Source organism: Lissotriton vulgaris, chromosome 2_1 (genome assembly GCF_964263255.1).
Source record: "Lissotriton vulgaris chromosome 2_1, aLisVul1.2, whole genome shotgun sequence".
NCBI lineage: Eukaryota > Metazoa > Chordata > Amphibia > Caudata > Salamandridae > Lissotriton > Lissotriton vulgaris.
In genome coordinates, this window is record NC_141687.1 from 1589263098 (window position 1) to 1589288100 (window position 25003).

Genomic DNA, 25003 nt, shown 5'->3' on the forward strand with positions numbered 1-25003 from the left:
AAGGGGACACCACACAGATGTGCTACATAATCTCTAGTAGATTTGCAACCTGTAGGGACTTACTATGAAGAGTGCCCAACAAAGATAGGATTAAAGCTATTAATAGAATCTAGAAAGGCTCCATTTCATATTTCTTTTGTAGACACCAACATAGTAAATCCTACAAAAGTTAAAAGCCCTTGGGCTCTTTTTCACCCAGTCAAGTCACATCCATTCCACCATGCTCCGATCAAAACAGCCAGAGTTGGCTCATTTGGATTTACCACCAGAAGCCACTCCATACACGATAATTCTGGCAAATGTCCCTGACTTCCTATTCAAGTACCTGAATCCTGGGATACTATTTCTATTTAAAATTATTTATACAGCGCACGTACACCAGCGGTTTCATGGCGCTAAACTGACAGAGAAGTGGACATGAGAGCGGAAGCTAAGTGGGGACAGGAGAGAGAAGTAGAGTGTTAGTTAAAAAACTTTAGCAAAAAGATGTGCCTTGAGCTGTTTCCGGAACAGTAAGTACGAGGTTGAAGCTCTGAGCTCCAAAGGCAGTGAGTTCCAGAAAATAGGAGCATGGGTCGCAAATTTAGAGCCTCCCCATTTCTTTCTCCAGAACCGTGGGACCGTAAGAAGGGATTGGGTAGAAAACCGCAGTTCCCTAGCGGGAACGTAGGGGATAATCTCAGATGAGATGAAGGCCGGAGCTGTGCCCAGTCGTGCCTGAAAGGTGATAGAGGCAAGCTTGAACTGGACACGGGCACAGACAGGAAGCCAATGTAGGGACTTTAGGAGGGGAGTGGTATGGTGAGATTTAGGAAGTTTGAACACCAGGCGCGCCGCCTGGTTTTGGATCTGCTGCAACCGCCGAAGACTATATGCAGGAATACCTGCATATAGGGCGTTGCCGTAATCCAGGCGGGACACGACCATGGCAAGGGTAATCAGTTTTAGTGCATCAAATGAGAAAAAACGGGACACCTTGCGTATGGTACGCAGTACCAGAAAGGAAGAGGAAACCACAGAGCTGACCTGGGAGTGAAGGGTGAGTTGGGAGTTGAGCTTGATGCCGAGGGTTTTAACTGAGGTAGAGGGGGCAGGGGGGGGACCAAGGGAAGGGGGCCAGAAGATGGGGGACCAGGGGCTGGATGAACCACCCGTCAACACCAGCTCTGTTTTGTCTGGGTTGAGTTTAAGATGATTGTGGTTCATCCAGTCACGGATGTGAATCATGATAGTTTGAAAGTTAAGAGCAGAGTCGGGGGAGGAGGAAAGGTTAAAGACAAGCTGGAGGTCGTCCGCAAAATTAAATACGGCAACCTCCATTTGTTGCAGTGGAAAAATAAGAGGGGAGATGTATAGGTTAAATAAAAGGGGGGAAAGGGAGGACCCTTGGGGGACCCCGCACTGAATATTACGGAAATCCGCAGTGAAATCACCCAGGCGGACAGCCTGGGTACGGTCCCTCAGGAAGGAGGATAACCAGACCAACGCCGTGCCCCCGATCCCCGCCGCCCTGACACGGGAAAGCAAGATGGAATGATCCACCGTGTCAAAAGCGGCTGAGAGATCGAGGAGGACCAGGGCCTGAGGTTGATTGGTGTCCATACCCTCCCTGAGGTTGTCAAGGACCGAAAGCACTACGGACTCCGTAGAGTGTGCGGGGCGAAACCCGGCCTGGCGGGGGGCGAGGACCCCATTCTTCTCCACGAAAGAACTCAAGGCAGAAGTAACATGGCGCTCGAGAACTTTCGCCAGAAATGGCAGGAGGGAAATGGGGCGAAAATTGGCTGGGACTGAGGGATCAGCGTCCGGTTTTTTCAATATCGGGACAATGACAGTGGATTTGAGTGAGTTAGGTACCACGCCCTGAGAAAGAGAGCTGTTAAGAGCGTGGAGGGGAGGGTCAGGACAGCTGAGGAAGATGTGACGGAGAATATGGGCCGGACAGGGATCTAGTGGGGAACCAGATTTGACGAGTGGGATTATAGCAACTGAGGATTAAATACCTATTTTGGCTGCGCACAAAAACAGGGCTAACTGAAGCATTTTTTGATGAGTTTAAGATGGCTAGAAGAGTTAGCTGGATTGGTAACGATCGCAAAACACTCTATGGTGAATGCATGGTTTTAACATTCAAAACCCCACACTCAGTACAAAGTACCCTGAGGAGAGCAGGAATCAACTTAGTACCATTAGGCTATGTTTGCCAACTACCGAAGGACCAATACATAAGACCCACTAGTAGGAACCACCTTGACAATGTTCATTACACATATAATGTCCCAGTTAGCAATCAATTTGATAGCCTTCAAACCCTTGAGGAGGTAGACTGACTAAACATGATAGATCCATATGTTACACAAATTAAGTAATGTGGTAAAATTATAATAACAGAGTTACAAATATGCATGCCCTACCCCGGACAAATCCTGAAGCAGGAATTAACTTACACACTTTAAAAATGTTCCCTTCTTACATCTTTCCAGTAGTTGGTACTCCATCCTCCCCTGTTGGTACAAGAGCCACTGAAGATAAGTGTCCAAACCTTGCTACAATTTCAATTTCCACAGAACTATCTGACAATGCTAATGATGTGAACCACCCAGGTAATAGTAACCGAGACCTTTGTCACTTGTTATTTTGGAACATTGCAAGCATATGTTCAAAGCTTGTCAATCGGCTATGGTCAGACTTCATACGGAAATTCAACGTAATTTGTTTTCAGGACACTTGGAGAGAGGACATTGTGCATATCAATGGCTATAAAACCTTTCATACCACTGCGATACCATTGGAACATGGGAGCCCCAAGGGTGGTCTATCTACATATACATTGAAACTATGTAAATTTAAGCAAAATTGAACTGAAGAAATCAGAAACATATTATCAACTAATAATATTTCACATTGATGGGCTTTATTGTATCGCTCTGTTACATTTCTATAATAATGTGCGGCCAGATCAGATTGGGGGGATAATGAGGAAATTAGGCAATGATTTAAAACGTATTCCGAATGATACTGTAAAAGATATGCTCACAATATGGTGTGGGGATTTTAACTCTACTTTGTGTCCACACAATGGGGGTGCAGGTTTATGTCTGATGCTGGGAACAGTTATGCGCACTTCCCGCATACAAACTACGGGGAACTTCTAAACAAAGTTACGTTTGTTTCAGATTTAGGATTTGCTAACAAAGTATGCACACCGCCAGTCCCCTTCAGCTTCACTTTCATTGGGAGAGGGTCCTACTCGACTGTTGACTAGACTTTAGCCTTTTACTACCCATAAAAATGCCCTGAGCAACCATTGCTCATTAAGCGTATCCTTCATATTACCAAACAATGCGTTAAATACCAAGGGTAAATTGCTCCATGTTGCTCAGAACATAGCCCTAGGCAAAATAAATGGCTACTCCTTGCGTTGGACTATGGTGGATCCATTAGATTTTACAAAGAAAGTAGTGACCAGATGCGAATCCGCCTTCTCAGCTTGCCTTGACAAGACAGCCCCCATGCCCATATTTTAGAATCGTTCTCACAGATAACTGCATATATAAAAAAGGCCTTATTTGTGGGGAATAACAACTCGTGTACTAGGAAACAAGGATGGTTTGATGCCTAATGCACCCAAGCATATTCTAGATTGAAACACAAGTTACATAAATCAATGAGAAATACCTATGATAATGGAATGGTTAGGGGAACTATGAATATGCACTTAAAGAGTGCAGGCCAGGTCGCTCCTCACGCCGCACAGCACCACCTGTGCATCTGTGCCTTCCCCCCGTGTTGCAGCCACTACCGCGAGTTCGCAGCTGCTGTGCCTGCCGGTCTCTGTGCCCCCGATCCCTGCTACCTGGTTTGTTGATTCTGTACTTCTATTTTATTTTCTGTAACCCTGTGTGTTTTGCTTGTTTGTCTTATTTAAATTGTACTGCTTAAATTGTATTGCCCCTCTGTGGTTCGTCACGCCCACCCCCTCCTCCCTTTTTCTCCTCTGTACCCTTACCGCCCGATCCCGTTGCTGCTCCCCTGCAGCCTCACCCCCTCACTCGCCCATTCGCCATCCCACTCACGCCATCGAGCTCTGGGACCTGCTTGACACCTCCGCCCCAGATGTTGCCTTCTTGACAGAGACCTGGTGGAACGACTCCTCGGCTCCCGACATTGCCATAGCCGTCCCAGATGGCTACAAGATTTCCTGCAAAGACCACACCAACGAAATTGGCGGAGGAATAGCCATCGTCCACAAATACACCCTCAAGGTCTCCACCCACTCAGATGACACCCTCAACCCCGCCGAACATCTGTACTTCGGTATCCACACCGACCCCAACACTACACTCAGAGGAACACTCATCTCCGGCCCCCACGGACCCCGGCCACAGTTCAGCGACTCCATCGCCGACCTGGCCAGCACTCACAAACTCGCCTCCATGGACTACATCCTCCTCGGGGACCTGAACTTCCACCTTGAGAACAACAATGATGCCAACTCCGCCGCCCTTATCGACAACCTTGCCAACCTCTGCCTCAGACAACTCATCACTACACCCACCCACGCCGCAGGCCACACGCTCGACCCCATCTTCTCCACAAGCACCCACGTCTCCTTCGACCACATCACCGAACTCAACTGGACCGATAACCGCTGCATCCACTTCACCTACAAGAAGCCCACCAAACACCAACGCACCCACCAGCTGCCCTGCAGCTGCTGGAACAAAGTCACAGAAGACAAGCTGGCCACCACACTCTCCCGGATCTCACCCACCGACCCCACCAACCCAGACGCCACTGCCCACAACCTCAGACAGTGGATCAACGACTGTGCCAACACCATGGCCCCGCTCAAGAAACCCTCCAACAGCCGCACCAGCAAGAAAGCCACCTGGTTCACCGAAGAGCTCCAGACCTCAAAACGAGCATGCCGGAAATTGGAGAAGAGATGTCTCCACAAACAAACACCGGACAGCCTCGCAGCCCCAAAGGACGCCACCTGCAGACATCACCACCTCATCAGATTAACCAAGAAATCTTCCTTCAAAACCCGCCTGGACAACAACACACACAACAACAAAGATCTCTTCAACATCGTGAAAGAACTCTCAAAACCCAGCGCCAACGTCAACGAGATTCTCGCCCTCGCAAGAACTGTGCGACTCGCTGGCCACCTTCTTCCACCGAAAAATCACGGACATCCACAACAGTTTCAAAACCTCGACCACCCAGACAACGCCAGACCCTACCCCTCCTACGAACACCACCTGCCTCAATGGCCTGATCTACTGCACCAACGTCAATGACGACGAAACACACAAGATCATGAAATCCATCCACTCAGGATCTCCGTCAGACCCCTGCCCGCACCACATATTCAACAAAGCAGACGCAACCATTGCACCCCAACTACAGAAGGTAATCAACATCTCCTTCGAGACAGCCACATTCCCGGAAAGCTGGAAGCACTTCTCAATAAGCCCAAGGCGGAACCCAAGGACCTCAAGCATTTCCGGCCCATCTCCCTGCTACCGTTCCCGGCGAAGGTCATAGAGAAAATCATCAACACACAGCTGACCCGCTAACTCGAGATCAACAATATTCTAGACCCGTCCCAGTCCAAATTCCAAAAAAACCACAGCATCGAGACTGCCCTCATCGCTGCCACCGATGACTTCAGGATCCAACTAGACAACGGCGAAACATCAGCCCTCATCCTCCTGGACCTGTCAGCCGCCTTCAACACGGTCTGCCACCGCACACTAAAGACACGCCTCGAAAAAGCCGGAATCCAAGAGACCCTGGACCGGACCACATCCTTCCTCTCAGGCAGATCTCAGAGCGTCTGCCGCCCCCTTCTGCTCCGAAGCCACCCACATCATCTGCGGCGTACCCCAGGGTTCATCCCTCAGCCCGATGATGTTCAATGTCTACATGGCCCCCCTCACCCACGTCGCCTGCCAGCACGACCTCAACATCATCTCCTACGCCGACAACACCCAGCTCATCCTCTCCCTCACCAAGGACCCGCACACCGCCAAAACCAACCTCCAATAGGGAATGAAGGCCATCGCCGAATGGATGAGGAGCAGCCAACTGAAGCTCAACTCAGACAAGATGGAGGTCCACATCCTCGAAACCACCCCCTCGGCCTGGGATGACTCCTGGTGGCTGACCACGCTGGTAACAGCACCGAGACCCACCGACCATGCACATAACCTAAGAATCATCCTCGATCCCTCCCTCTCCATGTCAAAGCAGGTCAACGTTGTCTGCTCTTCCTGCTACAACACCGTCCGCATGCTCTGCAGGATCTAAAAGTGGATCCCCACTGAAACAAGAAGAGCAGTGACACAGGCAGGCTGGACTACGGTAATGCACTCTACACAGGTATCCTGACCAAACACCTGCGACAACTACAACACATCCAAAACGCCTCCGCCCGACTGATCCTCGATGTCCCCCGTCGCAGCCACATCACCCCCCCCCCCCATCTGAGGGACCTACACGGGCTCCCCATCAACAAGAGGATCACCTTCAAGCTACTCACCCACGCACACAAAGCACTCCACAACACCGGACCAGCCTACCTCAACAGCAGACTCAGCTTCTACACGCCCACCTGCCAGCTCCGCTCCGCCAGCCTCGCCCTGGCCGCTGTCCCCTGCATCCAACGAACAACCCCGGCAGTAGATCCTTATTCTTCCTCGCTGCCAAAACCTGGAACACCCTCCTTACCCACTTACGGCAGACCCAAGACCTGCTCACATTCAGAAGGCAACTCAAGACCTGGCTCTTCGAGCAGTAGCGGCACCCCCTCCCCTCAGTGCCTTGAGACCCTCAAGGTTAAGTAGCGCGCTTTATAAATACATTGATTGAAAGATACGCTGAGAGAAGAAGCATGGTCAGTTTTTTATGAAGCCTCCCTAATTAAACACAACACAGCATTTTGGAAGGCAGTTAATGCACCTTTCCTGGCTACTCGAGACATACCCGCTATCCAGATAGCAATAGCAGAAGATTAATGGGTGGAACATTACTCTAATATGTAAAACTGTACCATGCATGAGAAATCAAGAGGAATTCAACAGTCCCAAGACACAATATTGTACTCTGTTAATTGTCCTATAGATTTCCAGTTCACATTTGACAAGTATGGGTGGGTATGCCCCTGGACCTGAAATAGTCCCCGTAGATCTTTATACATCTAATGTGTTGCTTAGGGGCCCGCTTTTAACAAAAGTAATAACAACATGCTGCTCCTCTCATTTTATAACAACCTAGTCTGAATCAATATGGATCCCAAATTTAATAAAGGTGACTGCCAAAACCCTGCATAGTACTGGCCCATATCACTGTTAGATTCCCTGGTAAAGGTTGTGGGCATATTATACTCAATAGGCTACAGGACTGGGCCGAAGACAACAGAATAATTTCAGAAATACAATTTGGCTTTCCTGAGGGTCTAGGTACAGTCAAGCAGAGTTATATTATGTTATGTTAACTGAAGTTTGTATAGCGCATAATCACCAGCAGGTCTCTTAGCACTTCGGGAAGACCAAAGTCCATCCACAACCGCCAATAAACACTTGGCGGATGATTCAGACTGTGTTCAGAGCCTCCCTAAACAGAAGAGTCTTGAGTTGCTTCATAATTGGGAGGCGTGTCGATTCTTTACGAAGGTTCTCAGGCAGTTGATTCCAAAGTTGGGGAATTAAGACTCTGCCACATTTGGATGCCGATTTGACCTGTGAGTAGGCCAAGAGGTCTGCCTTGGACGACCGAAGTGTACGTCCCGGCGCATTGTTCCCTAGGCACTCCTTGATATAGGCTGGGGCCTGGCCACGGATGGCTTTATGGGCAATGCTAAGGCCCTTGAACTTTGCTCTCTGTTTAATAGGGAGCCAGTGCAACTCACACAGCAAAGGGGTAGCATGAGCCCTTTTAGGGAGCCTGAAGATCAGCCTAGCTGCATTATTCAAGGTCACCTGAAGTTGCTGATGAGTTTCTCAGGGAGGGCGATGTATAAAGCATTGCCTTTGCCCAAACTAGACATGATTGTGGTGACATGATCATCTGTAAAGTGGCAGGTGAGAGAAGGGGGGCAAGTTTCCCCAACTGTCTCATTAAACCCGTACAGGTGCCGACCACAGAAGCTACTTGATTGGCCATAGAGAGATTAACATCAATCTTGATGCCCAAACTTTTTACGATAGGAACTGCCATAGGGGAGGTGCCTGGCCAGAAGAGGTCATTTCAGGGGTTGTTTTCAAAAGAGATGACAAGGACCTCCGTTTTTAGCAGGGTTGACTTTAAGCGAGTTAGTTGTCATCCAGTTTACTGTGTATCTGAGGATGTTTTGCACATGAGAATGGGCTGGAGGCGAATTCTCGATTTGGAGAATAAGTTGGGCATCATCCACGTGGTTAAAGACTTGACAGTCCATGCAGGCCAGAGCGGCCACCAGTGGCTTGAGATACATGTTGAAAAGGAGTGGGGACAGCGCTGAGCCCTGTGGGTCGCCACATGTAAGGGAGCCACTGTTCAACACCTGCTCACCCAGTTGGACCCTTTGGGACTGCCCTGAGAGAAAGGTCTAAAGCCGCTGGTTTGCCAACCCACGAATGCCCACGTCGGCAATCCAGGCCAGAAGCTGTGCATGATTGACCATATCGAAAGCCGCTGAGTTTACATTTAAACAGTCTTTTGGGAAATTATAATCTAGCCAAGCGGGGCAGGCTTTACCTAGCATTTGTAGACGTTACAGCAGCCTTTGACTGCATTATCCATGACATTCTATGGAGGATTTTGGAGGACTTAGGCATGGAAACCCCACTTATACATTTCTTAAGGCAAATATATAGTGATGCAAAGACAATGGTGCGGTATGGGGCTAGTGGGGAGTGCACGCTATGTTCGAATTACAGAGGGGGTAAGACAAGGTTATGATTTGGCCCCCTTCTTATTTACACTTTATGTAAATGATCTAGAACCAGCCCTGGCAAATCAGTGCCAGGACTTGCCACAAATAGGCAAATGGCTGATACCTGCCCAATTGTATGCGGATGATGCTATACTGATGTCACGTACACAATTGGGGCTTCAAAGGGTAGTCACTGGTTTTTCTACGTTTATGCATAAAGTGAACACCTCAAACATTTTTATCATGAAATGCGGGGTCTTAGTACAAAATGCAGAGACATTTATATTGACAACAAACAGGTCGAATCTACAAAAAGATTTTCTACCTAATCATCCTTTTCGAACAGACAGGGACATGGTCGCAGGTGATTCAAGCAAGGAAATTAGGTTTCATGAAAGCCACTGCCGCTGTAGCTTATTTCTCTAGAAAGTTAGGTAGACGGCCACCTGTAGAATTACTGGATATCTACCAGGCTAAATGTATCTCCACCACTAATTACGGTTCAGGCGTCTGGGGCTATGTAGACTCACAGCCATTACAACTAGTTGAAAATGCTTTTTTAAAATATTTGTTGGCAGTCCCATGTAGTATATCTTCATATGTATGCCATGCTGTACTAGGGTTGCCATACATATCTGATCTTATAAAAATAGAACACGTTTTATTATGGCACAGGATTTGGAAGACATCAAAAACCACACCAAGGGGCTCATTATGATCGCGGACGGACTTGAGTCGGTCCGCGACCATCGAGGGGGAGGGAACCTCCGCATGACATGCGGAGTTCCCTCCTGTCCAATTAGGATGTGACCGCCACCCTGGCGGTCACATCCTCTATTTTTAACATTGCGGCGGTTGCAGCTTCAAGCTGCACCCGCCGCAATGTTAAAAATGCATACATTGCATTTGCATGCAGAAAGCGGCAGGCACCGCGTGGTGCCTGCCGATTACTGCATACAAATGCAGGGGGGTACCATAGGTACCCCCCATGTGCACCCACCACCCCCCCTTCACCCAGGGGGCCCGCAACGGGCCCCCGCAGTAAAGCTCCGTATGCTTTTCCTCGGCGGAAAACCCGCCGTGGAAAAGGATTTCTTTTTGGGTATCCTAATATGGCTGGCGGTGTCTGAGAGACACCGCCATCATATTAGGGCTTTTCCGCCGCGGTTGTAAGCCAACCGCGGCGGAAAAGCTGGGAACGGAAACCAGGACCCACCAGCCATGCTAATGTGGCGGTGGGTTTTTGGTGGGTCCGCTGCGGTTTTGCGGTATCCTCCGGGCCGGCAGTGGCTTCCGCCGGCCCGGAGGATGCGGAAAAACCGCTATCCTAATCTGCCCCTTAATCAGGACATTTTAAACAGCAGTCTTAAGCTAGAAGGAGTTTTGACCATACCATGTCTAAAATATGTTAAAACATTCATGAACAAAGTTGATCAACCTGAATAATATAATGACCCTAGTACTATGATTGGTGTCACCAGAAAACATCTTAAGGGAAACTGCCTGATACTACTGGACTCAATTAGATTTTTTGCAGAAATAGTGAAGCCAACTGTACTGGCTAACTAAATTATTCTAACCACATATAGCATCCAGCCTTATCTTAAAATCATTCACAGTGGATAGGATAGATTCCTCCTGACAAGATTTAAACTAGGGATCCTACATAGATTAACAAGTTTCCCCATTGTGAATGACTGGTCCGGAGATACGAGCAGGTGTCCATGTGATGGTGTTTTCCAACTTTGCATGTTTTATTTTGTAAATGTTACTCCATACAAAGAAAAGTGTGGATTTTACCAATTTTAAAGTTACTCGGACATTTATGCTTTGCAAATTTTAGAGAATGAATATTTCACAAGGGCATTATCTTTTTTTTTAAATGTTTTTAATTTAATGTCGAAAAACTATCTTAATATGAATTTTTATAATATTCAACTTGTTATGTATGCATATAGGAAGCTATCTCAAATTTTTAATTATACTTTAAAAAAAAAAATTAAGCTTTTTGATTATAATGATGTGTGATATTATGTGCTTTTATGATTATCTTGAAAGAAATTGAATAAAGCTTTTTTGCCTTGATATGTAGTATCATAAACTAGGGACATATAAGTACATAACATGTCAATTAGGTTTAGGACAAGTGTGCCACGGTTCAGGGAGAGAGCACAAGGTCCAAATGCCAACAAAAACAAAATTCAGAAAATAGGAGGGGTGAAGGCAAAAAGACCGCACGAAAGATGACAACTTTAACACATACCTTAAATGGTGATGGTCAGATAGGGTTGAAGTTTTCCATACTAGCATTACAGTAGATATAAAATGAAATCACAGCAGAGTATCTTCAGAAATCTTCAAAAATCAAGGATGCAGCATTTTGTTTACCTAACAGTGACTAGATATGAAAGGCTGTTCTGTAACAGATAATTACATTTTAACATAGCACTCTTAAACCAACATAATCAGAAGTAGTTTTTTTAATTCATCAGCTACTTTTAGTACAAGTTAAAAAAATCTTGTAGCTGAAGTCACTTTTTACTTTTTAAATATATTTTCTGTTCCGCAGAACTTCCCACTTTAAATGACTAAAATTAAATATTTCAAACTCATTAAGAGATGCCTCTTCTGGAAGTCCTTTTACATTTTAATTACTAAAAGATATATGTGGCAGACAGTTTTACATAACTTACAGCTTTTGTGAGATTTAACATCAATTCCAAAATGGAATCTACAGAATTAATAAATTCACTGTTAAGCTCTAAACTGTCATACATTGTTACACAGTTCAAAGCTAAAGTCCTTTGAGATTGGGGTTTTCATGCCATTTATTCCTTAAACAAAAAAAAGAAAACAACATTAATTAAATTAGGGATAATGCTGTTTTATTTAGGAAAAAATAAATGTTTGTGAGTTTCGATTATTTTATTGCCTATACTTCTCATAGGTGGTGGACACCCATTAAAGGCAACAATCTTAGTAATAGGCGCTTTCCTGCATACACATGAAGAATACTATATGCAAAAACGAATATCAAAAGACCACAGAATAAATGTCAACAGTGTGAAGGTAAAGCAGTCAGTAATCAACATATACAAAAAATCCTCACACTGTAATAACTATTTCTCACTCCAAATATGTTATCTTCTCGTAGAATGTTTTTCTCAATTACAAACTTCATCAGGTTTTTTAAGCACATTTGTGACATTTAACACAAAATCAGGAAGAGCGTCAACTGTTTGCCCTCTTCTCCATATCACTTAAAGAAAGGACAAAGGAGACTTATAAATTCTCTTTGCACTGGAATGTAACAGTGCATTGACATGAACAGAGTAAAACAATATCACTTAGCAACCTCAAAGTCTACAAAATATTTTGGAATTATTATATTTGGATTGTCTTTACAAATGGAACAGGGTGAGTTTCAGAGGTGGTAATTCAGAGGTATTAGCGTTCAGATGTAGTTGTAACTGTTGAAGGAACATCCTGATAGACTAATGGAAAAAGATACATGAGTTTCGAAGTGGTTTAAATTTGAGATGTGAGATGTTACACAGTGGTACTCTATATGAGACTATTTAGCATATGTTAAATTATTCTAGGTGATGGTAAGAAAGCAACTGAGCTTGAGAAACTGATAGAGATTGGGGTACTGGCTGTCTGGGGTGTGAGCCTGCCCGGGTCAAGCAACAACCACATTTCTAGTCAAGGTAAGGCACAAGTCAAACCCCAAATCAACCTGTGCTCAGCACCCTGGTTGCTTGGCACAGACCACTCAGGCTTAACTTAGAGGCTATGTGTAAAGTATTTGTGCAGCACTTCAACAGTAAAACAGTGGAAACACTACACAAAAAGATCCCACATCAGGTTTGAGCTTAATTTAATAAATAAAACACGACCAAAACAACACAAATCCAACCAATAACCAGAGTTATGTATTTTTAAAGAATAAACTGTAAAATGGCACCTAAAGCATAAAGTACCAACTAGGGACATCTGGTTGGGCTGGACTGGGCCAAAGTCAAAGGTTCAGGGCAACTGCAATGGAGCACGGGCTTGATACAGTGTCAGATTAGTTCCTCTGAAGTTTTACCTTCTCAAATTTTGTGGCAAGAGCCCTGATAATGGTGGAGAGCTTTGTCAGGAGCAAGGAGAGTGTCACAGGTGGGAAGTGCAAACCAGGCGTCCTGGACGAGCAGGCTGGAGCTTCACATTGATAGTCCCCTGCTGTTGTGTGAAGAGATGTGCTGGTGGCGGCCCACACTGATTGTCGAGGATCGGCACGGTTCCAGTGCGAATGGGCCCTATTGCAGTCGAAAAGAGCCCAAAAGTGTGATTTCAAGACTTCGAGAGCCACAACAAGGATCCACGACCTGGGATTCACCAGTTGGGGGTTAGGAACTTGCTGAATACAGGTCCAGGAGCTATTGGGCAGCCTTTTATGTACCTCAGGCTCAGATAAGGTCAGCAGACTAGCCCTTTGAGTCACTCTAGGGTCCTGCGTTCAGTTCTTCTTTCCCAGGCAAGAGGGCATCAGGCAACAGGTCAACACAGCACTGCAATAGTTCCTTTTGAGCAGCAGTCCAGCATGTGGCAGTCCTTGTAGCAGCACAGCAGTCCTTCTTGTGGGAAAAGTATCCACAGGTCCAAAAGTGTGCTGAGCAGTTGGTGTTCAAAGTCCTTCTTGTAATCACAGTTCTGCCTTTGAAGTGGGGCGAAACTTCTAGAGGCATCCCTTTTGAAGAGCACAGATGTCCTGACTGCCTGGCTCTGGCTCCTACAACCCTTTGTGTGGAAGGACAACACAGCCAACTTAAGTGTAAGTGGGGTTGTGCCCATCTTCTCCCTTCCATCCTGCCAGTGAGGGCCCATTAATCACACCTAAGCTCCCATTGGGTGTAACTCTTTAGAAGGAATTCACAAAGCCCAACTCTCAGCTACACCCAGACGTGGGAACATAGACAGGCTGCAATCACAAAATGACTAAAGCAAGAATATGACAACTTTTTTATAGTGGCATTTTCAGAATTGTAATTTAAACCCCGACTTCCCCACAAGTTAGGACTTTTAATAAGATTTCCAGAGACACCAAACATGAACTGGTCATATCATCCCATTTATAAATTACACTTATAAAATGTAATAAGTCAACTCAGTTACTATCCTATAGGAGAGATAGGCTTGGCATTAGTGAAAACTCATTTCAGTGTTTTTACCGATCATGACATGCAAAACATAAAAGTACATGTCCTACTTTTTAAATACATTGCACCCTGCCCTCTGGGCTATCAAGAGCCTACTCTACTGATGATATATATGTATCAAAAAGGATGATTTGGGCCTTGAAAAAGGTTTACTTTGTTAGGTGAAATGGCACTGCAATGGAAGGCCTGAGACGTTTAAAGAGCAACTTAAGTGGGTGGCACATTCACTGCTGCAGGCCCGCTAGTAGCATTTAATTTACAGGCCCTGGACACATGTAGTACAACTGTATTAGGAGCTTACACGTAAATTAAACATGGCATTTGAGCATAAGCCAATGTTACCATGTTTTAATCAACGAGCAGAAGCACAATAGCAATGAATAGCAGTGGTAAAGTGCACAGAATCCTAAGGTCAGCAAAAATGAAGTCAGGTAAAGCAGGAGGTTTGAAGGAAAAAAATTAGGGGTAAATAACACCAATGATTAATAATGCCTGGACGTACTATTGGAAGTGTTGTGTGACTTCCTAATCATCCTGTTTAGAATTGTACAAACAGTATAATTCCACAAAGTTGGAAGGCTAGCAGAATGTGTAAAACCAATTTTCCCTCTTTTACTTCATTCTCCTTGGAGACAATCCCCCTTTTTCCTGAGGAGAAATGCCTTATCCTCTACCTCACCAAATCTAGGAGTGAGCCTTTCTCCTTCCCATCCTAATGGGGGAGTTACTGCAGCCATTGCGTGGAGGTGAAATGAGAACCATATGAGAGTGGAAAAAGTAAGATACCAGTTTGTGAATGTTTATAATGTGTCAGCGTGTGTGGGCATTCAGTGCATCTGGCCTCCAAAGAGATGAACATAATAATACTGCTTACTTGCAAGAAAATTCTGCTTATATTGACAAACATTCTTCTAAATCATATTCCTATACTCAAAAGAAGATATTCCAAATCCTTCATAGATCGAAATAAAGTTTTTGAACTGATTTGATATTCCAAATAGGTCAATCAGAGTATGTATTAACTTGATTATAGAATAGTGTATCTTTGCCTACCGAAGCATATCTGTACTCTGGTTTGACCTTTGAACTTTTGTATTTTAATATAATCATAACTCTTATACAGTAGAAATGGAGCAGACTGCAATACAACAGCAAAAGCATTTTTGTTTTCTAAATCATTGAAGTATGCGTGATAAAATAAGAACATAAGTTTTCCGAGTGTAGCACCTTAAGTCATTCTTTTTCTGACATCCCCCTGAAAAGGCCCAGAAAAGCAAATACAATTTTAGTAATTCCATACTATCGCAACCCTAAAATTATCGCGCCTGTCAAGTCTTCCTCTGAAACAAAGACCCCAATCAACGACTCAAGTATTTATACTGAAAGTGAAAAAATATTTGCTACTGATAAAAGGCTTAACATTTTATGGAACAAACGCTTCAGAAACCTGAAATGACAAGGTTCATAGCTTAGTCCTCCTGAAATCTCGAGCCTGCCATTCCGGTTCAATAGAAATAGTTGTATATGAGCACCATATTATGTAGAATTGCTAGTTGCAGTTATTATTGTCCTTAATGAATTGTGATCGTATTTAATATAGCCTTATAGCCCGCGGGCTATACCGGATATTAAAGGCCCGCTGAATCGTTAAAGGCCCGAGCCGAAGGCTGGTATAGCCCTGCTACGAAGGGCTATAAGGCTATTAGAACATTCTGCCACCAGAGGGCAGAATGTTCTAACAAATTAAAACAAAGGGTTCTCGAAGCTCGAGGGGATATAAATCCCCTCCAGCTTCGAGAAGCCTTTGTAGAACATTGGAATGTTGCTCTGTGGGCCTTTACTGGCCCGTAGAAGCAAGGAGCACTCCATTGTCTGCATTGGAGCTCCCAACATTCCAATGTTCTAAAATAGTTTATTTTTAATTTGCAAAGCTCCAATTGTTCTTTCAAGCAAAAAAAGAATGCTGAATATTGCAATGTGATCAACATCCTTTAAACCCTTAAAGTATAACAATTTCACACTATGACCTATCTAGGATGTAAACACACAATAGAGAAAGAGCTGGGATAAATACTTGGCTAAGAGCAAACAGCTCAGTATAGGCCACGAAATGCGAGGCGATTTGGGATCTGCTTTATCGGTCAACTGTAGCAACATCCACTCTGACCAGGGCTGCGTGCTTTTCACATCCATGGAATCATGCTCATTGTACCAACATTCAAACTTTGCATAATACAACACGGTAAAGATGATTCATATTCTAAGACGTATGTGAGGTGCAACAAATAGACAGTGCACAACAATAGCTATAACTCTGAAATGCTGACTGACTGACACCACTGACATGGACACCTTCAATGGTTTTCTTAGCATGACACAACAGCAGCATGTAGTCCACATATGAATAAAAATGCCAAGGTAGTATTAACTTTAAGAAAGGACAACAAAATAAACACTATATATACTCTATGCATTAGAGTGATCAATTGGGGGAAAATAATCTCAGAATTGGCATTAAAGTATACACGCCAGAATACAATGCGAAGAATGGAACAAGTGTTTGGTGTCAAATACCTTGCTTTTTAATCCCCGACATAATTATGGCGTTGAGGTTTAACCAGCATGTACCTCGGAGGTACTTCATCAGTGTTCATCAAATTACCCAGTGTTTTCATCGCTTGGCAGGCTTTTTCAAATGTTTGCTGCCAATGCAGAAGTCAGGCCGCATGCTTGGGAGTGTGCTCCAATCCCAGAGGCCAGAGACAAAGACCTGTGTGAGCAGGAGGTGATACTTCCGCCTACACAGGATGGCTAGTGATTAGACTGGTGTTGCGGTTAGCCTCAAAGACTTCACTAGCACCACTGGACAAAGGAACTTGTTCACCACTCAAGGACAAAGCCTCCCTTTGACCCAGGCACTATTTTTCACAGGAAAGCAGCAAATTAGCTATGACGGAGGCGTCCACCTCCACAAGGCTGACCACAACTGTAGGTTTTTCATTTAGGGTAGAAATCAGGTTCTGAATAGTTTTAGTGACATACACCCACAGGATGTTGTCTCTACTGGGGCGGATTAGCTGCAGGACTAGATGCCCATTGGCTACTTGTCCTCCTACCCTCCACCAATCACTAAATCCAGGATTCAAGCAGAACATCAGAGACAGACCTCAGATTTAATGTGATAACAAGAAGAGCCCCGTTTCCACGACAAGGCAGGACTCCACAAAGAGAGGTGCTAAGCAGCTGTAGAAGCCATCCTGCACCCACTGGATTTTGACTCAACCAAGGCAAGAGGAATGTTCCAAAAGAACGGTCAACCCCTATGCAAAGTCCAGACTTCACAGGAAGTCGCTTGGACTAAGGGAACTTGTCTCCTGCAGTCGGAAGGCACAAACTTCTAAGTCCACGACATTGAAGTCCAGTTCTCCAACCCATCCAGCATGGCCAATCAAAGTCATTAGGCAGGTGGATTTTAGGAGTTTTTGTTCTGACCCTCAATGAGGTGCAGCTTTCTACAATGTTCCCCTGGTTTTCTGGATAATGATTTCCTCAACTGGAGTGCTTGCAGCCACCAAAGGCTTGTTGGCTTGTTAGTGGTCAGTCTGACAACAACCTGCTTTACTCGTCGCTTCAAGAAAATAGATGCACCTGCACAAATGACCAATCACTCCTGTGGCGCCATCATAATGATCTTGCATTTCGTTTTCACCCTCTCTTGGCACGCCTGCCAGCTCCTCTGGCTACGGATCCAGTTCAGTACCATGGATAGCCAATAGCACCTCTGCTCCCAAGTACCCCGAGCCAGGTAGATCGGATCTGTCTGAAGACTCCTGGTTCAGGGCCAGCTCCTTGCTAGAGTTTCAAAGGGTTTTACTCAGCTCCCCGCAAGTACTTTTTTGCAAAGATAACCATTTCAACACCCCAAGTCTGATTGACAGCTCTATTTGACAGTTAACCTGTTTGACAAGCTGACCTCTGCACCTGGCTCCCCTGAGCCAGGTAAAGTTGTTCTAGCTCTTGTGAACTGGTCTAGGGACTCGCAAGACAGTAACTCCGAGAGGGTTCAGTTTCTGAGTGCATATATATACGTTTGTCCCATTGACCACAATGATAATGTTTTTCTACACTGCAAAGTACTGATTTATTTAATACTTTAAAATTGAAAACTCTGGTTATCCTGTATGTAGCGATTTTGTATTGGTGTATTCATATATATATAAAATTCAAAACTATAAATTGGTGTCAGATTTTGCTCGTCTTGCAATTACTTATCATACATGTTGGTGTTGTGAAATACTTAACGCATTTTCCTCTAAGTAGCCTGTCTGCTCCTTGACTCTCTACCAGGAATGAGAGAAGGTATACTGAGAGAGTACCTAGGTTTATGTTTGTGCATTGGGCTAGTATTACATGTATAAGTGCAGCCTTTATGACGTCTGATTAGGAATCATAGTTTTTCTGGAGACTTTAGTCCAGCTACACAAAAAAACACCTGCGTCACTTGTCACCTTCGGTGCCTGCTGGTTGACATTGTAAAATGGATGAGCGGTGAGTTTTTAAATCTGCACTGAGGTGAAACAGAGATATTGCTCACAGGTCGCACTAGGAACCATTGGGAATGCTCACTATAGCCCTCATCACTTCTAAACGCATGCCCAAGTTCCAGTCCCTCTGAGTATGGATGGCTGAAAGCATGTCTCAGGATGATAAAGTAAACACTGTCAATGTCGCTTGCTTTCATGTTTTAATGGTGTTAGTGAAGTATTTATCCTATATTTTGAAATAACTACTTGACAAGGTTGTATCCCTGTGGGTATTGTCAAGAATGGATTACTTTAATGAAATGTACATCGGATATATAAATGCTGATCTGAACAAACCACAGTAGGTTCGAAACTTTGGCTCGGGTAACTGCAGTCAATCATATGGTTAAGGCAAGAAGAAGGCATCACTGCCTCTCTGTCAAATCGAGGGTGTACTTCATAGTGCTCTGTTTGTTTCAAAGGGATTTTATGGGCTCCGAAAAATCATCCATCAAAAGCAAATTTGCCAAGTGTGAGACAGCCTGTCCTCTGGACTCTGCATCAGCACAGAAGTTATGTTGACAAGTACAGGTGGTTGGTCCCTGCGATTTCTTAGTCTCAAGTTTTGGAGCACAGTTCCATCGGACAAAATAGGCTTGCAGATACAGCTTGCTTTTAGAAAAACAATGATATATCTTTTTTTGTGTTACTTTATCAATTTCTTTTATGATACAATGGTCATGGTATAGTTCTTCCAGCATTAGGAGGCTCAAGTGTAAGTAACCGTTAATATCACAGCAAATGCAGTAGCAACTCGCACACGTAAGAACGGTGAGGTGGGTCGGAGTGTGGGTTTGTGGAAGTTGACAGATGATGGGATAAGAAATATTAAATAAATAAATAAATAAGACCACTTACTTTGCGCTCGCCGCATGACCGCGTCGGCGATGCAGGAAGCTCAAAGTAAGTGGTTGTATTTGTTTAATAATACTTATACCGACATCTGTCGACTTCCACCAACCCACCCCGACTCACCGCTAGTATCTGTGCGAGCCACTACTGATCCTAAATGTTGTCATCAGTGAGCTTCATGTCATGTGCATGCAAGTATTTAATAATCAACGCACTTGCAACCCCACTCAAAAACACAGAACACAGTCCTAAACTGCAGAAAGGAATGGGGTGAAAAAGACAATTAACACTCAGACTAATGCCCCTTCTCTAGCATACATTTAACATTGCATGGCAGCAAGGGATCATTCTATGCCTGGCCAGCTCCCAAAGTGGGCAATGTGGTCGAATAGGAATGCAGCAGGTTTATGAGCAGCCTCTCACCTGAAAGATTGTGCAATACGACTCCATCTTTTGGCTCTTCTGATTGAATTACCTGTACACATACTGGTGTCTGGATTCCTACCAAAACAATGGGCCCGATTCACAAAAGTAAAGAATAGGGAAAGTCTAACTTTACGACTTTTTGTATTCACAAAGTGCATTTATGAGTAGTAAATACTCTTTGTGAATACCGAAAGTCGTAAAGTTAGACTTTTGTCTCTTTTTACCTTTCTCAATGGGGCCCAATGTTTTTTATTTGTCTTTAGCTGAATGGACTTTCTTTCTCAATAAGCAAGAGGAGGAGCAAAGACAGCCATCTACAGCTCGATTACCAGAGGCATCAAGAGTGCTGTGGGTGGATGGAGCGGGAGCCCATTGAGGTGACAGGCTATGCTTGTGCCCAATATAGTGTGTATGTGCATCAGTGGCTACTATTAGCATTATTGCTTTCACATGTAGGGCAATAACGGCTGTTAATTACCCTCCTCATTATGCACCCACACAGCGGTGGCTGGCTGAGGTAAGCGCGCTGAGGCGGGGCTGGGCGGTGGAGGGGGGAAGCCGACATAAGATGAAATAGGTATTATTCATTTATTTAACTATACCTCTTCCGTCGGATAACCCCCTTGCCGCGCCCTGGCCCGCCCTACTGCACTTACCTGATCCAGCCATCTCTGCAGGCCCGGACTGACCGTTGCAGGCACCGGCCAATCCCCTGGTGCGCCGCAAGGGTGGGGGCCGGTTTTGGGTCTCTGGGGGGCCGTTTTTGTTACAGGGCCGTTTATGCAGCATCAGCCGCGGGCCGTGGAGGGAGTTACGGTGGGGCAGGGAGGCGGGGAGGGGGAGGGGCGGGGTGGCGAGGGCTAAAAACCGGCATATGGATAATTACAGGTAAGTAAACAATTTAAATAATAAAACGAATTTCGTAGCGAGCACTGCACTGCATTTTGCGATGCAGTGCGCGCTACGAAATTCGTTTTATTATTTAAATTGTTTACTTACCTGTAATTATCCATATGCCGGTTTTTAGCCCTCGCCACCCCGCCCCTCCCCCTCCCCGCCTCCCTGCCCCACCGTAACTCCCTCCACGGCCCGCGGCTGTGCAGCATAGCTGCAAAATCGGCCCTCTAACAAAATCGGCTGAAAACCGGCCCCGCCAAAGAGCTCAGTCACACCCCCAACCTCCCACAGGGGGGCCGGCCGAGCACTTTGCCGGGGTCGGTTTTCGTTCCCAGTCCGGCCCTGCATCTCTGCACCGACACCCACGGCTTCGGCCCAGAACAAGGCTGAATGCACATCTGCAGGATGGAATGTGGTGGAAAAGACATTGAAGTTGTTTCAACAAAGTGTATCACAGCAGCAGAAACTACCATTTTTTTTCCGCACGTCTCACTCCTACTCATAAATCCAGACGCAAACACGCTCAAGTGGCATAAGGAAATCAACGCTGATAACTTGTCAAAGAAGACTAGCACACTCCCTCTAGGAGCAATGAAAGACCCTTGTTCTCATTAAAAAGATTTATGTAATATAGTTAGTGAACAGTACCCATAAAACATTTTATTTAAAAAAGTATCCATTTGAGTGACTGTGATAAAGATACTCCTCGCTGGGCTTTAGAAACTGATGTTCAGGCTTTTTAAGGGAGGAATTGCACTGGTTGTCATGTCTACAAATCCACGGAATTAAATTCATGCCCACAGTGTTACCAGTCACCAGGCAACCTCATATTTAGCACCAGATGAACTGCAAGGAGCAGCTCACTTGACTAATACAAGATCATATAAAGTGCCTGGTAGGAAATCTCTGAAAATTGAGAATTATGCGGCCATATGTTCTGTTCTTGTCAAAGGAACTTTCTTCTCTGCCGCTGTCTTCCGGTAAGCCGGCAGGTCGATGAAGCGTCAGCCGTAACAGGTTGGGACATTTCTTTGCCTTTTGTATCCTTGGCTCCAGGACTAGCTTTTCCCTCTCATTAATCCGCCTAACCACAGAGGTACGCGCGGGGCATTCCCAGTGGGACTCCTTAATAAGCTTACCAGAGGGCAGCGTCATCCCCCACAAGCCCGCACCTCCATGAAAATCATTCGGGGTCACCATTTCCAAGGTTGCCATGCGCATTTAATAAGTCCGCGTCTGCAATAGCTCTCCAGGACGATTGCTCCGCATCATTAAGCAGTTTTGTTATGAAAATCAAGCGCGTGTGGTGTGATATTGATTTACATTCGGAAAATCAAATCCGAGCAAAACATGGCTCTACCTGCTGCAATTTCATGCATCAGAAAGAAGAAGCAAAACATGAGCTGTAAAGCACAGTTTTCGGCCTCTTTTGATAATTAAACGCTCATAAAGAACACGCTGCAGTCAATAAATTGTGCTCTGAATGGTTCCGTTTCAAACGTGAAATATTACTGGACGGGTTTTGATAGCAGATGGAAGTGTTGATTATGTAATCAAATTTTACTGCGCTGAGAAATCTTAAATGTGACTTTTGTGCCGCTGAATCAGGATTTAGATGCCGGGGTCGAAGAACGGTATCATGCATTACAGAAATTGTCACGTGCAGTTTTTGCGAAAATTAGCGGCGTGGAAAGAAGAACTTTTTCATCGAATTTAACATGAATTTATTCAGGAATGAGTAAGGCGAGTCATGAGTAAGATTTGTTTAAGCCATCAGACGCGTTGCTGACTTTGAGTAATAAAAACGATCATTTTTACATGATAAAATACTTTGCAGTTTAGAAGAAAGGAGTTTGTAAAGGCTGAGAATGGAGAAGGTAGGAATACACATGTGATTGTCAATCTCATAATTGCTTTAAAGTCTTGTTTATCATGGTGGCTAGTATGCAAATGTTAGTGTTTGGTTTAATATCCCTAGGAATGTATTAAACATTGGCTGCAACGTACCGAGCCAGTGGAACATGTCATTACTCAACAGCACTGCCAGCAGGTATCCAACTACCTCCTGATGTTGTTGATCAGGCCATTAAAGTTCAGGGCCTGAAGTGATCATCAGCATTGTAATTCTGAACCTCATCTATCAATTATGCTTGCATTGCTGTCGCACTTGGAACCGGTCGCCCTGGTCATAAATGAAATCGGCTGCCTGTGAACTGATAAACAACTCTCATTTATGCAGGAACCTCAATTGTGGGACATTTTTAGCTAGACCACCATTTCGATCATTTTTGCAGCGTTCATCCATACAGCATGTTTTTGAGAAAAAGAAAACCTTTGTTTTAGACTGCGTTTGTTACGAAAGATTGCTCCATGTTTGTAGCTTTGGAAATAACACGTTTTACATTTTAAACAACTCAAAGGGTCTCAATTGGAAGGCTGTGGAAAGAGTGGGCTAAAGAACGGTGATGGATTAAACCCAGATCTTTTGACTGGGTGTGAGTGTTTGATTGATTCAGATGCTCCATCCATCACCACCCCCTTTTGTACTGCTTTTGGCCGCCATAAGTGTGGCAGGGTATGCTCAGACGTGAGTCCCTTGCGCACTTTGCCCCTGGATTCAAGCAAGCTGGGCTGAAGACGGCTGGAATGCCAGAAACCGGTCTTCGGAAGCTTGTTTCCGGTCCAGGGAAGACATGGCTTGGCAGTTCGGGCTGGACTGTTCCCATGAGGCACAGGGTCAGACTGATTTGCATATAGCCATGTCTGACCTGGGGTGGCAGAGTGGGCTAAAGAACGGTGATGGATTAAACCCAGATCTTTTGACTGGGTGTGAGTGTTTGATTGATTCAGATGCTCTGTCCATCACCACCCCCTTTTGTACTGCTTTTGGGCGCCATAAGTGTGACAGGGTATGCTCAGACGTGAGGCCCTTGCTCACTTTGCCACTGGATTCAAGCAAGCCAGGCTGAAGATGGCTGGAATACCAGAAACCGGTCCTCGGAAGCTTGTTTCCGGTCCAGGGAAGACATGGCTTGGCAGTTCGGGCTGGACTGTTCCCATGAGGCACAGGGTCAGACTGATTTGCATATAGCCATGTCTGAACTGGGGTGGCAGAGTGGGCTAAAGAACGGTGATGGATTAAACCCAGATCTTTTGACTGGGTGTGAGTGTTTGATTGATTCAGATGCTCCGTCCATCACCACCACCTTTTGTACTGTGGAAAGAAAACAGGCAGAGTTGGCATGGCCATCAATTCACCCTCTGACAGTCAGAGTTAGGCACATGTTGTTAAAGAAGGCGCATCCCTCCGGTATTGTCCTACTAGCATTAGCCATTAGAATTGTCAAAGACAATTGGTCTCATAGTCTGATACAAACAGCCATGCCACATCCCTCTATTTGTAACTCATCAGTAGTATTCAGCTGGGCTCTTTTGGCACAGTGACCATGGGATGTATGTTCTGGTAAATCCTTCTTACTTAGAGTGTCGCACCAAGAAAGAAAAGGGAATGACAGGTTGCTTGAACTGATCTCAGCCTCTGAAAATGTACAATTCAGTGCATTGTTTTTTTTGTCCACCATGCCACTTAAGATGTGAATCAGGCCTTTGCAAACCTATGTTGGTCCTGCCTTAAAAGAAACAGCGCCAACTGAAGTGTCAGTCCAGGTCCCCTCTGAAAAAGATCACACGCTTATTATAATGTGTTTCGGCTTATTGGGTCTCTTCAGTTGGGTGCAGCTTGAATTTTATGACAAAGAGAGCACCATTGCCACATCTGAACATATCCATTGCACTTAGGGCATCACACCGATGAAAAAAAAATGTGTAGGTTGCTTGAATTAATCACTGCCACTTATAATTATTCTGGGACACAATTTAGTCAATCATTTGTTTGCCTACTATGCCACGAACCAATCATGTGCAAATCAGTCCAAACAGCCAGGTCAAGTACTCTCGGTGGGAACAGAGACTGATTTCATCCTATTTGGCCCTCATCAGTGGAGTGCAGGATGTGTCACATGGCACAGTGAGCATGAGGCCTATTGCTGGGCAGAACTTTCCAATTAAGGTATGCTGGCAGAAGCGAACATAATCTTAAAAGTATATTTCCTATACCT